Source organism: Felis catus, chromosome A1, assembly GCF_018350175.1.
Source record: "Felis catus isolate Fca126 chromosome A1, F.catus_Fca126_mat1.0, whole genome shotgun sequence".
NCBI classification, from domain to species: Eukaryota; Metazoa; Chordata; class Mammalia; order Carnivora; family Felidae; genus Felis; species Felis catus.
Genome location: NC_058368.1, coordinates 218,693,436 through 218,709,287, shown reverse-complemented (window position 1 = coordinate 218,709,287; position 15,852 = coordinate 218,693,436).

Here is a 15,852-nt window from a genome sequence, read left to right as displayed (position 1 = left end):
TGAAACTGAACCACTTTCTTACACCTTATGTGAAAATTAATTCCAAATGGATGATGGACCTAAATGTGATATAGGAAACCATCAAAATCCTATAGGAAAACACAGTCAGTAACTCCTTTGACCTCAGTCATAGCAACTTCTTACTAGATAGGTCTCCTGAGACAAGGGAAACAAAAGCAAAAATGAACTACTGGGACCTCATCAAGATAGAAAGCTTCTGCACAGTGAAGGAAACAAAACTAAAAGGCAACCCTCAGAATGGGAGAAGATATAAATGATATATCTGATGAAGGGTTAGATGCTAAGGTTATGTTAGATGGTCAATATCCTCATCATCAGGGAAATACAAATCAAAACCACAATGAGATACCACCTCACACCTGTCAGAATAGCTAAAATTAACAGCAGAGTAAACAACAGGTGTTGGCATGGATGCAGAGAAAGGGGAAATCTCTTATGCAGTTGGTGGGATTGCCAACTGGTACAGTCACTCTGGAAAACAATATGAAGCTTCCTCAAAATGTTAAAAGTAGAATTACCCCATTGGCCAGCAATTGTACTATTGGGTATTTAACCAAAGAAAACAAAAATACGTATTTAAAGGGGCACATGTACCCCATTATTTATAGCAGCATTATCAATAGCCCAAATGTCCTGATGAATGGAAAAAGAAGTGGTAAGTGTGTGTATACACACACACACACACACACACACACACACACACACACACACACACAATGGCATATTACTCAGCTATCAAAAAAATGAAATCTTGAAGGGCCTGGGTAGATCAATAGGTTAAGCATCTGACTCTTGATTTCAGCTCAGGTCATGATCTCAGTTTAAGAGATCAAGCCCCATGTTGGACTCTGTGTTCACAGTGCAGAGCCTGCTTGGGATTCTCTCTCTCTTTCTCTCTCTACCCTTCCCCCACTTGCCCTCTGTCTCGCGCTCTTTGTCTCTCTCTAAGTAAACTTTTTTAAAAAAGAAGGAAATTTTGCCATTTGTAACTACATGGATGGAGACAGATTATACTAACCTAAGCAAATAACTGAGTCAGAGAAAAACAAATGCCATATGATTTCACTTATATGTGGAATTTCAGAAACAAAACAGATGAACGAACATAGGGCAAAGAAAAAGAGAAGGAGGCAAACCTTAAGAGACACTCTCATCTAATAGAGAACAAACTGAGGGCTGCTAGAAGGGGAGGGTGGGGGGTGTGGGCTAAATGGGTGATGGGTATTAAGAAAGGCACTTTTTGAGGTGCCTGGATGACTCAGTCACTAATTATAACCAGGTGTTATATGTAAGTAATGAATCACCAAATTCTCCTCCTGAAATATTATATGTTAACTAACTAGAATTTGAATAAAAACTTGAAAAAAAGATTATTCAACACTGAAAAAAATGACTGCTGGTCTTTACATTGATGAAATTTATGAGTTTTGAATGTGTTTGTTTTTTTTTTTTAATGTTTATTTATTTTTGAGACAGAGAGAGGCACAGCATGAACGGGGGAGGGTGAGAGAGAGAGGGAGACACAGAATCTGAAACAGGCTCCAGGCTCTGAGCTGTCAGCACAGAGCCCGACACGGGGCTTGAACTCATGGACTGCGAGATCATGACCTGAGCCAAAGTCAGACGCTTAACCAACTGAGCCACCCTGGTGCCCCTGAAGATGTTTCAATTAGTTGAGCAAGAAAAAAAAAAGTGACTACTGTATTTCCTACGTTGGAAAAGACAGCTCTGGCTCCTGATTTTGGCTCAGGTCATAATCTGATGGCTTGAGGGACTGAGCCCCATGTCGGGACTGATAGCACAGAGCCAGCTTAGGATTCTCCCTCTCCCTCTCTCTCTGCCCCTCTCCTGCTCCCTCTTTCTTGCTCTTTCTCAAAATAAACTTTTTTGGGGTGTTATATGTAAATGATGAATCATTAAATTCTATTCCTAGAACTAATACTACACTATATGCTAACTAGAATTTAAATAAAACTTGAAACATTAAAAAATAATAATATATTCCCCTTGAGATTTCCTAAAATATAAATAAATAAAAAACAAAAACAAAGTATTTTAATATGATGAGCTATAATGTATTCTCTAATATTTAGTAGTTTTTACTAAAAACATTTGGTAGTGATTTCTATAGTTACATCAGGTCTTTCTAGCATGGGCACTTTGTGGTTTACTGCACTTACCTTACTATGTAAGTAACTAAATACTTGTGTAATACAACCCCTCACATGAATCCATTGTCCAGATTTTATTAGGATGATGTGTGTCTTCCAACATAGGAAATATAGTAGTCACTTTTTTTTTCTTGCTCAATTGAAACATCTTCAAAACTCATAAATTTCATCAATGTAAAGACCAGGCATCATTTTTTTCAGTGTTGAATAATCTTTTTTTCAAGTTTTTATTAATTTCTAGTTAGTTGACATAGAGTGTAATATTAGTTTCAGGAGTAGAATTTAGTGATTCATTACTTACATAGAACACCCAGTCTTCATCACAATTGCCCTCATTAATATCCATCAATGCTGAATAATCTTGTGAAAATACATTAAAGCTGAATTCATTCTTGTCTGGTTGAGAGTTCAGAAAGGAGAACCTGCTTTGACCGGTAGATGTTACTGTGGTTTTGGAAACTGCTCTCATTACTTTGGAAGTGTTTTGTGATCAGTGTGAGTCCCACTTCATCCCAAGCCTTTCCTCAATGAATGAAGGAGGCTTGGGGTGCCTGGGTGGCTCAGTCAGTTAAGTGTCCGACTTTGGCTCAGGTCATGATCTCAGAGTTGGTGGGTTTAAGCCCTGCATCAGGCTCTGAGCTAACAGCTCAGAGCCTGGAGCCTGCTTCAGACTCTGTCTCCCTCTCTCTCTGCCCCTCCTCCAATCATGCTCTGTCTCACTCTCTCTCTCAAAAATGAACACATTTAAAAAATTAAAAAAACAAAATAGAGGAGGCAAAGGAGAGCTCTGGTTGTAGGTGGGCATAGCCAGAGCTTCTATCATGGAGAACACAGCAGTTGAATAGGTATTTTTACTTAAGGAAAATAAATAAGAACTGCAGAATGAGGGCAAAAAAAATGTTGCATGCTAGGAAATGTCATGAATAGAATAGACCTTTATAGCTGAAAGGTGATGATTATGTCTATGAAACTTACTGTTGTGCAGTATTTGGCTTGAGCAAAACAACATGTTGACTTTAATTCAGTGAGAAAGTGTATAGATTTTGGGGGGTCCTTAAAGAAGGCAATGCAAACATAAAACTACTTTTTAATGGTAATTTAAATGAAACATTATGTTAAGCAGGACTTGTTAAAGAGCAAGTGTAATCAGCTTTTTTTAAGCAATTTTTTATAAATGTAATCATAATAATGCTCTATTTGAATTATATTTCATTTTGTAAAAAGTGTTCAACACAGATGATTACAAGCTCTGCACAGTAGCTTACACACAATCTTAGAATCATTTTCTAAAATGATTATCACTTCCAGGTAATATACTCTGCTTTTTAATCTTAAATACACAACAATAAAACAGGTAAGATTGTAGACATTAATATTAAAATGAAACGGTATAAACTACAAGGGCAGATAGAAAGCTTGTAGGAATTTTCTACCCATCTTACACAACCTTTAGAATGATAGTTTTCCTAACAGTAGAAAAAACTGAATGCTTAGAGATTTGAGAATAGATCTTTCTTTCCAAGTTTCCATTAATATAGCTTAGTAAATCTAAGAATTTTGTGTCCATAAAAACTTACATTCCATGGATAGTTCAAGAAACTCTCTATTATTTTTTTTATTATACATGACATTAGGTATAAAACAGACTCTAACTGTATGAATAATGTACCATCCTTAGGGGAATTGAGAAAGTATTCACTTAAAGTCATTTTTGTGTTCTGCGGTTCAAATAAGGAAATACAGTTGAGAAGGAATACCTTAAACACTAATATCAGAAATTATTCTAAGAAGGAAAACGTGATTTCACAGGAGAATTAATATTTTTACATGTAACCTCAATTCTCTGTTGCTTCAATCTTAAAGAACTTCAGATGGCATAGGGAATTCATCTAATTATCCTAGTTTTAATAACTATTCAGAATTAATTTTTTTGCCAAATATATATAATTAATTAAATTATTTTGGAAATTAAATTAAATGTTTATATACTTTTACTCACCAGCATTTAGCTGTGATATAAAGCCCTCTCTGATAATATATTTATTTACCAACTAAAGAGGAATATGCACTGGTAACTGTCCTCTAATTTTTTTCAGAATGTTTTACTTGGATTTTTTTTATGTTTATTTATTTATTTTGAGACAAAGAGACAGAGCATGAGCATAAGTGAGGAAAGGGGAGAGAGAGGGAAAGAAAAGAGAGAGGGTAGAGTGGCAGAGATAGAGGGAGATACGGGGCTCAACCCCAGGATCCAGGCAGAAATCAAGAGTCCCACGCTTAACCACTTGACTAACTGAACCAACCAGGTGCCCCATATATTTTACTTTGATTTTTGCCTGTCAGTGAGAAAACTCAATTATTTTTCTATTCACAAATGATATTAATCATCAATATTCCTGTGACCCATTGACCAAAAATGAAGGCCAATTTAGCTATTCCCCTTGGAAAAATATTCAAGTAAATGTGGGAAATACCTCACAATATTTGTGTTCAATGACTGAAAAGCCTAAAATAATTTGAAATTTCAGATACCAAATTGGATTTTTCCACCTATGTTTTCATAATGTTTTGAATTGTGGGGGCGGGGAGACATAAATTATGGAGATAAAATATGGAGATAAAGTAAGTATCTCCATAAATTATGGAGATAAAGACATAAAGTATGGAGAATAAATTGCAAAATATTGCAGTAGATATTAAGTTGTTTTAACTTATATAGTATTGAGTTAAAAATGAATTCTTTTTTTTTAATGTTTACTTATTTTTGAGAGAGAGAGAAAGAACAGGGTAGAGGGAGAAAGAGAGGGGGAGAGAGGATCTGAAGCAGGCTCTGTGCTGACATTAGAGAACCTGATGTGGGCTCAAACTCACAAACTGTGAGATCATGACCTGAGCTGAAGTCGGACACTGAACCACCAACTGAGCCACCTCGACACCCCCAAAATGAATTATTTTAAATTAGGCAGAAAATCAGCCTAGTTCTGAACCCATGATACTTACAGAAACTACATCAATACAAATTAATGTGCTAAATGATATACATTCACTATATTTTTGTAGTATTTGGTACCAGCTGATACTTAGATCAGATTTTGTGAGGAAACTTTTTAACATCTCCCTCTCTCTGCTAACATATGATTTTGCAAATTCTATCACATTAATAATTTCCCATATTTTCCCAATGCAAACATTTATATGTTTAAAAATAACACTCTTAATAAAAAATCTTTTCTTCAGGAAAAAAAAATATTATAATTCAGTCCTTTATACCATAAAGCAATCCTGCATTATAGCTTACTCTGTCATTTTGCCTTAAATTAATGAAACAGAATTAAAAAAAATAGGCATGGGGTAGAGTCATATATCTGACACCTAAACTTTCTTTACCAACAGTTATTTTACAAATTCATATTGCAAAAAGATGAGAAAGTAGAAATACGAAGTTGCCATGTTCCTTCTACAACAAATATAAATTCAGTCATCATTTTTGAACTAATATCACTTGAAAACAAATAAGACAGTCTAGTGTATGATTCTTGTTACTAACATATTTTGAAATTATAAATAAAATAGGATAAAGTTAGAGGGAAAATAGTAGCAAATTATTGTCAGTGGTCATGCTTGATAAGAAGCTAGTTTACTCAAGGCCCTTGTTAGTAACACATTCAATTCTTTAAAATTACAGCTACTATAGGAAATGAAGTCCTGCTAAAACAAATATTAATTTTAAAAAATTAATAGAATATTATAATTCTACAATAGATTTAATAATAGCTACAGAAAATCAATGCTATTATCTTCTCTGGTTTTTATTATTTTTTGATCACACTGGTAATAATGACATCACTCCTCTCCATAAAATAAATGATACATTTTCCGACATATGTGTGTATATATGTGTACACATATACACACACACACATATATATCTGTGTATATACACAAAGATATATAGATTTACAATTCTGAGACAAGCCTAGGGTTTTATGTACCTAATGCAAGTTTAGATAAATATTTGTGTTTGAATACACAAAAGTTATATGAAAATATCAGCTATTATCCAAGTATTTACCATTTCACAAAATATGGTTCTATGAGTATACATGTTTATTTTTCATGCTCTTCAACATGGAAAAATATATATTGTATACATGAATAGGATGGGTTATGACACAAATTACACCAAAATTGAATATATTAAAGTTTTTTGAATTTCTTTTACGTCAATGGAAGTGATAAACTAAATTGTGCATTCCAATTTGTCTATGATATGAGACTTATAGCAGCCTCTTCAAATTTTACCTCATTTTTTTTTCAAATTTTTCCACTTAATTTAGAAACACAAGGTAAAATAATTTGAAGAGACTGGCTATATTCTCATGTAATGGCCAAGGTGAGATACACTATCAGACAGCACAGAGAATATTAAAAAAAAATCTTTATGAAAATATAGCTACCAAACTTTTTAAAGCACAAGTTTCTGAAGCCATTTTTACTTGTTTATTTTATTTTTAAACGTTTATTTATTTGAGAGAGAGAAATGGGGAGAACAAGAGAATGAGTGGGGAAGAAGTAGAAAGAAAAGGAGAGAATTCCAAGCGTGGAGCCCAACCCAGGGCTTGATCTCATGATTTGAGATCATGACCTGAGCTGAAATCAAGAGTCAGATGCTTAACCAACTGAGCCACTCAGTTGCCCCTCTGAAGCCATTTTTAATGGATATAAATTTCATCAAGTCATTAAACATCACTGAATCATAAAAACTGATATTCATAATGAAAACTGATTAAATTTCTGAATAATTGACTTATATTTTATGTACATAATTTATTCAAGACATTACACAACCCATTTTCCAACAGTATCTCTCTTACATTATTTATTATTTTTTTTAAAAGGTGAGTAGAACCATTTTATTTTAGATAACAGTTGGTGCTAAAACAATCAAGCTTTCCAGTAAACTTGACTAATATGGTTCTTTATTTCTTAACGATTCCACACAACTCAAACTTAACTAAGCCCTTTAATCAAGGTTTCATAATAGATTAACCAAGAATAAGAATTAATCAAAAGTCTATTTTAAAAGTAATAAGGTAGCTCGAGATATAAAACTATAATTGTGTCTGGGTTCATTCTTTTATTCACTTGAAAATATCCCTTAAACCCTTACTATAAAAAGAACACTGTATTTAACATTATAAAAAAGGAATTTATCTTTATAAATAATGGTGGGGAGAGAAGGGAAAGATACATAACCTTTATTCAATAGTTTAAATGCACTATAGTCTTTTCACAAATCCTTTTAGTATATATCTACACCAGGTGTAGTTAAGATTACTTTCAACCTTTCAGAAATGAGGAAACTGAGATTGAGCAAGTTAAATAATCCATTCAAAGTAATAAAATTAGGTACTGGTGTAAACCAAATTTTTAACATAAGATACAAATAGGCTTATTTTTGGTTATTTTATTTTATTTTATGCCCAATTTAAAATCCCAAAGAATGAGACCAGTATATTATTCTGAGAAATGATTATTTGTCCAATCTTTGTCTTAGAGCCTTTTTTCTTCATAAATTTCTCTCTTAACAACTTTCAAAGTAGATTTTTTTTTTTTATTCTGGTGTTTGTGCCATCCATGAATGAATGGCATATACAGCGTTCATGAACTGAATGTGGATCTTATGCTTCTGTGTTTTAACAGATTAAGCAGCCCTAGTATGAAAATTTCTGCATCAGTTTTATATCTTTAAAGAAAATATTATCTGATTATCCATGTAAAATGAAAATTACATGATTTTCACAAAGGCTTAAAGTGAAATGTAATGTTTACTAAGAAGTTGTATTGTAACTTGGAAAGTGAGCCTCCTTTTAATTCTAAAAATCATCCTATGAAATACATATTATTTCCATTGTATATTGTAATAAATGTAGCCTTAGAGATATTGATACCTATACTGCCTAAGTCAGTCAATTTAAGTCAATTTAATTGCTGTACATAACACTCCTAGTAAAAGTGATAATAAAATTAAACTTAGTAGTGTTGACTACAAACAGCCACAACAGTTTATTTTATATATTATATCTGTTCTGTGTCCCAAATACTTTTTTCCATATTCTTTTTTTATATATTTATAGCATTATATTTGTCTTTATTGCTGCAGAATAAATACAAGAACTTAAATATATATTTTAATTAAACCAATAAAATACATAAAGAAAGATGAAGAGAATGATTTGGTTGACAACCAGAAAGTACTATATAGCTAGCTTTTATGAGGGACTTGGGATTAATAGTAGGAATTTTGTATCTTTAGGTGTGAAATCGTGTTAAGAAAATGGCTCCTACACTTCCAAAGATTATATTAAAAAAGGGACTCACAGGAAATAAAGTTTAAAAAAGTAAATAATTATTGAAAAATGAGTGATAAAAATGACATTTAAAGGAGAAAAATATCATTTTATTGTGATTCTATTTAGCCTCAAAAAATAATCTTGATAAGATGTAAATTCTTTGTATAGGTTTAGGTGGCCATGAAATTATAAGATAGAGAGGCATGAAAACACAAAGGAATAAAATTTTTAGGAGACAAAATTAAATCAATTCAGCCAAGAAAATTGTGTAGACAAGAAGCTTAGCTTCTTTTTGGAGAACCTGGACTACTACATATTTTTTTAAATTTCTTGCTGTTATTATTGTTTTAAAAAATATAAGGTGTATTAACTATATTTGGTTAAAACCTTTGCCTCTTTCCACTATCACTCCCCTCCATCATACTTCCCATTGTGTCTGGAAGCACAACATGCCACCTACAATTTTTGGTAACTGATAAGAGGAGGTTAAGTTAGAGACACATTTATTAGGGGTTTAGTGGAATATATTTAGTGGATCAGAATCATCTCCATCTATAGTTATGCCTTTCTTATCTCTCCCATGAAGTAATAGTCTTGTGGAATTCTAACATCTAGTCTCATAAATCACCTAGAGTCATAAAAGGACCAAACCTGACTCAAGCTAACGTCAAAATATGTATTCCATGGCACTAAGCATTGAAAATATGTGGTTAACAGAATAAAAGAGGGGATATTCAGTGTTTGAATTGACTTTAATCTATAAAAAATTATTAAATACACAGACTTTTTAAAAAGTTTATTTATTTATTTTGAGAGAGTGAGCAAGCATCCATGGGCAGGGAGGGGCAGAGAGCGAGGGAGAGAGAGAGAATACCAAGTAGGCTCCAGACGGTCAGTGTGGAGCCCAACATGGGGCTTGAATTCACAAACTGTGACATCATGACCTATGCCAAAACCAAGAGTCAGACACTTACCCAACTGATCCACCCAGACGCCCCTAAATGTGCAAACTTTTAAAGAAATTACATGGTTTTCATTTTTGCCTAGTGAAAAAGGAATATTTCTCTTGACAGGAATACATTGATGATTCAAGATACAAAATTATAAACTTTTAAACGCCCACATATCTATATATAGATATATATTATTCTACAATATGAATTGCTTGACTAAAAACAAAAACAATACCTGTGTTTGTAAGGCACAAAACTGTATCACTACTGTAAAATGTTAGATCTGTCTGTGATATAGCATGTTGCAATGAAAATGAATAAAGGAAACGTAATTCAAAAGGGAGTCAGGAAGAAATGAAGAGAAGGCTCTCACTCATTTATCACACATCACAGCTTTCTTTACATACTGCAACAGGAAGAAGGAAGATTTTCTCCTCCTCTGGCTGTATCAGAGCATGTCGGACGCCATATTGTTCTGTTTCCTTTGCTGCTGTGATCCACAGCTTAGAAACTTCTGCTTAGCCCTGCACATAGGCAGATTATAGCTAAGATCTGAAAATTGCTTTTTACCTAAAAGCAACCTCACCTAAGGAGGTAAGAAAGTACATACAGAATTGACTATTTGCTGTTTAAGAGGAATGACATGATCAGATCCCTGTAGGCAAAGATCAACTGACCAAGGCAAAAGAAGTTACACAACCTTCCTTAGAGGTCTACAGACGTCAGTCAACTCTGACTCAGCCCCCTCCTGCTTCTCCCTCTTCCTGACATAAAAAGTGGCCCAAATCTCATGCTATGGGAGATCATTCTTTGGGGCAGTGGTCCTTCATCTTCTGGATTTGCTGGCTTTTTGAGTACAATTGCTTTCTTTACCCCAACATCTTTTCTCTCCATTTACTGGGCCAACATGGGTGGAGCAAAAGTAGCTTATACTTTGTTACAGGTCAACAATCCAGCCAATGAGAAACTGCCACAACTCAACCAGCCAGAAGCCACCATACCCCTGAACTCTCATTGTCCTCTCAACCCCTCCCAACTTCCTCCTTTCCTCTATTAAAAGGAGGATCTCATTTCTGGTGGTTAAAAAACTGGCTATTTTAAGTTTGACATTATGTATATACAGTATTTTCCAAGCTATAGAATATCATCTTAAAATCTAACCAATAATGAAGCAAAAAGGAAATAGTTTCCTTAATTAGCCATAATGAAAACAAATTAATCAATCCTGCTAGAACACCTTGAGTAACATCCAATTCTAACTATAGAAAATAGACTAAAATTGTGTTTGTATATGAAGACAGTATCAAAGAGTATGTTGTCAAGCATTATTCTACAAGTGTGTTGAATAGCTAACTAATATAAATATTAGGCTACTATTCTTAATTTATGATGACTGTGGTAGTTAGCAGCTTTCAACAATGTCTAACATTAGTTATATTTTCTTATTTTGATGAACTCCTCTAAATAAATAAACTTCAGAAAACACAAAACCTACATCCCATCTGTGGTTCGACTTCAACTTGTGACATACAGGTGAGATTTACAAAGGATGGGAATAGCATGACAGCAGCAAGGGGATCACTGAAGAATTCTACAAGGAGTTGAACAACTCAGTGTGAGAGTCACCTGAGTTTGCCAAGATCCGTGCTGGACAATCATTGCTTGGCATTGTCGTATTCAGCAGAAGGAATAAATGTTTCATATCACAATGAATCACAAGGAAGAGAAGTCACTACCATTTTCTTTGACGCCAACCTCCAGTAGTTTTGTGACACCAGAGAGGGTAAGTTTGTCAATCTACGATTGCATTTTCCAGTCATTCAAGCTGGAGTGCAGAGCAATTTCACCTGATTGAAAAATTTGAAGTAAGGTGATATTGCTCACCCTTGAGAAATAAATGTAACTCATTACATGTGGGAACCTGTCCAAGACAGTGAAGGATGTTTGGTTCTTGTATATATGTGTCATAAGATTTTTACAACCTCTAGTTTTAGAGCCAATTGGTTTTGAAATGATAACAAAGGCTTCGTTGAAGAACTGGAAGAACTGCTGTTCAGAGGTGCAAACAAATCTGAGAAAAACCAGAGATTTTGCAAGTTACTGGGACAGGCAAAAGACCGCGTCTGAAAGGGAATGCTTAAAAAAATCCTTAGAAAATACAGTGCCATCAGGGAAAAAATGTAGAAGTAACAGAAAGATAACGTTTAAGGTCTGTTTCAAATTCTCAAATTATATTTTTAAAAATGGTGACACTCAGAACAATTAAGCAAAAAGCTTTTATTAATCTAACTCTCTCCTTGCCCAGATATTAGAGTCTGGGAGAAAAACACAAAATCATTCTGACTACTCTTATTTTAAATACTGATCAATAACCCACTGGCCCTCAGTGCAACTTTACTACATTCCCTTTGTCTACCAATTTATTCACTCTCCTAACTAAATCATTCTTTAATAGCCTTACATATGTCTTTAAATCCCCAATACTCTCCCTTCCTTACTGTTAGCTGGTACCTTTGCTTCTCTTTTCACTGAGATTACAGAATCAATCCAAGGAGAATGGTCCTATGTCTGCACAAATTAATATATTACTACACCTCGGGAAGAGTCAGCATTCTCTCCTGTTAGCACAGAGGGACTATCTGTGCTCTCTGCTAAGACAAACGTCCATTTTTGCACTCAGTCCCATCCCTTATCACTTGTTCAAGTAGTATCCCAGAAAATGGCCCTCTTTTCCATAAACTCTCTATGTTGATTCTATTAGGTCATTTTAGTGACACACAGGATGCACTCTTACTTTAAAATGAAGAAAATGTAAACCCCCCAAAAAGTTTTTGTTTTTTTATCATATCCCACTTCCCTCTATTTCTGCATAGTTTCTGATTTTTTATCCTTCTGTATTTTGCTGTTGCTCAAATGTATCAAACACTCTCTTACCTTAGGACCTTTCCACATGCTCTAAATTCAGCTGGAATCCCTTCTGCCTGATAGCTCTAGGATTCTACATCAGGATCACATTTGCTTCCTTTAGGTCTCTCTTGAAATCCCATCATATCATGGAGGCCTCCACTAAACACACTTTTTTTAATGTTTATTTATTTATTTGAGAGAGATATGGGGGGGGGGAGAGAAAGAGAGAGAGAGAGAGAGATCATGGGCAGGGAGGGGCAGAAAGAGACAGAGAATCCCAAGCAGACTCCTCACTGTCAGCACAGACCCAGGGCTCAACCTCATGAACTGTGAGAACATGATGACCTGAGCCAAAATCAAGAGTCAGCTGCTGAACTAACTGAACTGCCCTGAGGACCCTTTCTGATATAGCATTACACACTAGCACCCCACACCTATCAAAACTTACTCTGTTTATGCTCTATCCTTTCTCCTAGTCCTTATTCCTCTCTGATATATTGCATATTCATTGTCTGGCTCCTTTATTATAATGTAAGCTCCATGAGAATAGGAGATATTGAAATTTTTAATGATAATATCCAATGAAATATAAAATCATATTTATATATGATTTATCATATAAAATTATATATACATATATATCGGGGGGGAGAGAGAAATGGTAATTGAAAGGAAAGTATGTTATTTGTCAAAGAATAACAATTTGCAAGTGATAAGACTTGTGGCTTTTCCAAATTAATTCATTTGCCTTTCCAAATCAGTGGGGAATATTATATTATCTGGTGAATGGAATTAAAAAACAAAACAAAAACAAAAAACAACCAAGGTATGTGGAAGCAGAGTTTACCCACCAGTTGGATACACACTTAAGTAGTTGTTAAAAATCCAATGCTCACTAGAGTATGGGAAAAATAGGAATTTTATACATAGTCAATATGAATGTAAACTGGTATAGCCTCTTTGGAAAGCAATAGTTTATGTTTATTTTTATTTTTATTTAATGCTTATTCATTTTTGAGAGACAGAGGGAGACAGAGCATGAGCAGGGAAGGGGCAGAGAGAGAGGGAGACACAGAATCCAAAGTGGGCTTCAGGCTCTGAGCTGTCAGCACAGAGCCCGACACGGGGCTCGAACTCACGGACTGTGAGATCATGACCTGAGCTGAAGTTGGATGCTCAACGACTGAGCCACCCAAGAGCCCCGGAAAGCAATAGTTTAGAAAGCAGTGTCTGCTATTATATTTCTTTCAACACACATATTCCACTTTTTTAGATCTACATTAGAGAAATACTCATGCATGTATCTGTAGATATATGTAAATACTTAAAATATTTTAGATGGAGTATGTATGTATGCATTAACTAGACAGAAATTTATCAGTAATACACTCAAAAGAAGAAAGGAAGGAAGAGGAATGATCATAATCTATAGGATACTCCATCTTTAGAGACAATAACTGAAGTGCCAGGGTAACATAGTTACTCTTGGTGGCTTTGCCTCTAAAAAGATGTCCATTTCTTCAAGCACTACACTCACCATGAAAGACACAGCTAGTACTGCAAAAGCCAAGGTGTGCTTCAAGGTTAGGCAAGTCTGAGAGCACTCTGGGTATCAAGGCACTTTGTTCGATAATGTTAGACTCTTAGTATGCTCACTGCCATTCCCTGTGGAGAGCAAGTGTTCCAAGACAAGAATTAAACTGCCAGATGGCGTTGCTTATGCCTGACACCAGTCTATGCAAGGGACTGGCAGGCTTATGTCAGGGAACCCCATTACGCTCTTCATTCTGATGTTCTAGAGGTTGCTCCCCTGCTCATGTTTTGATATCTACCATAGGAACTCAGGGGAAGAGACAAAGCAACTACTGAGCATGACTAATGGAGATCAAAGTATCAAAACTTGTATTTTCAATAATATAGAGAATCTTCATGTCTTTAAGAAATTTTCTTTATAAGTCAACGTATCACAATTTTCATCATTATGTAACAATGCTTTGAAAAACAAGTTTAGATATAGGTTTTAGTAAGATGTGTTTTAAGTCAGGCTTCTCCAGGAAATCAGAACAAAGAACCAAAAGGACTTGTATATACAGAAAGAGATTGATGTTAGGAATTAGCTCGTGCAGTTATGGAGGTTGGCATGTCCAAAATCTGCAGGGTGGGCTGGCAGCCTGGAGACGCAGGTCAAGTTGAAAGGCTGTTTGCAGCAGAATTCCCTCTTGCTAAGGGGAGGCTAGTTTTTGTTCAGTTCAAGCCTGCAATTGATTGGATGAGACCCATCCACATTATGTAGGATAATCTGCTTTACTCACAGTCTACCAATATAAATGTTAATCTCAACCAAAAACATTCTCAGAGAAACATCTAAAATATCTTTTGACCTGTATCTGGGTACAATGGCATAACCAAGTTGACACATAAATTTAAATATCATACAAAGTAATAAAATCAATTTACAATCTTACCCTTGATGAATGTCTCTGTGATATTTCACACAAAAAAAGCTTAGTACTCTTGCACAATATAAAGATTTTTTTTCTCTATATTATTATATAAGATGCTAAACCAGCTTGAGTTTACAACAGGTATATAAATCTTTCCTCAGAGAAAGAAAATCTATAGTGCTCTTTTTACTTTCTCAAACTCAGTACAGATCCCATGCACAGCAAAATATAAAGCTAAGACTATAATGTATTTATGTAGCATATAAATTTTATATTTTGTTTGCTCTAAAATGACAGACAGTCTTGGATTAGGAGACACTATGGGAGCAAATTTTTGCAGATGGAAGGGCATGATATAATTGATTATTGCTGCATAATAAAATATGGATGCATTTTTGCACTAAAACAACATCACTGATTTTCTCTATTCGGAGCTACAACATAATTTAAAATAAGGTTTTAAATGCATAGTTGCTGGCTATGTGAATAACAAGGAAAAGAGCTATGTAATGAATGTGAGATTTAGTGGCATTATATACATTCATCTGATGGGCCTCATAACCTATTTCGGACTTACGTTTATAGTAGAATGGTAAAAAGGTATAGATATAGTAGGAAAGGGTCCTGTTTATTATATAAATCAAGTCCATCATTTTACACATGAGGAAATTTACCACAAAGCGTAAGTAAGTACTTTCCCTGTTCATAAACTTTTCATTGACAGAACAAGAACTAGTATGTAAATCTCCTAATACTAGTCTCTGGCCACAGAAATAAACTACAATCACTTGTGTACCCATAAATGAGAGTCATGGGCGCTTCAAGTTTTTATTTGAGTTAATTATGTTTTCTACACAGAAAGTGAAACTTTACAGAAGAAATTAAGTCAAATTTAATCTGTACCGATTGCTTTCCTTCCCTTCTCTTATCGAAGTGGTTAATTTTGATAAATGCAGTTTTACTATTTTAAAAAGTTAAATATTTAATTTTAAATGTACTGTGC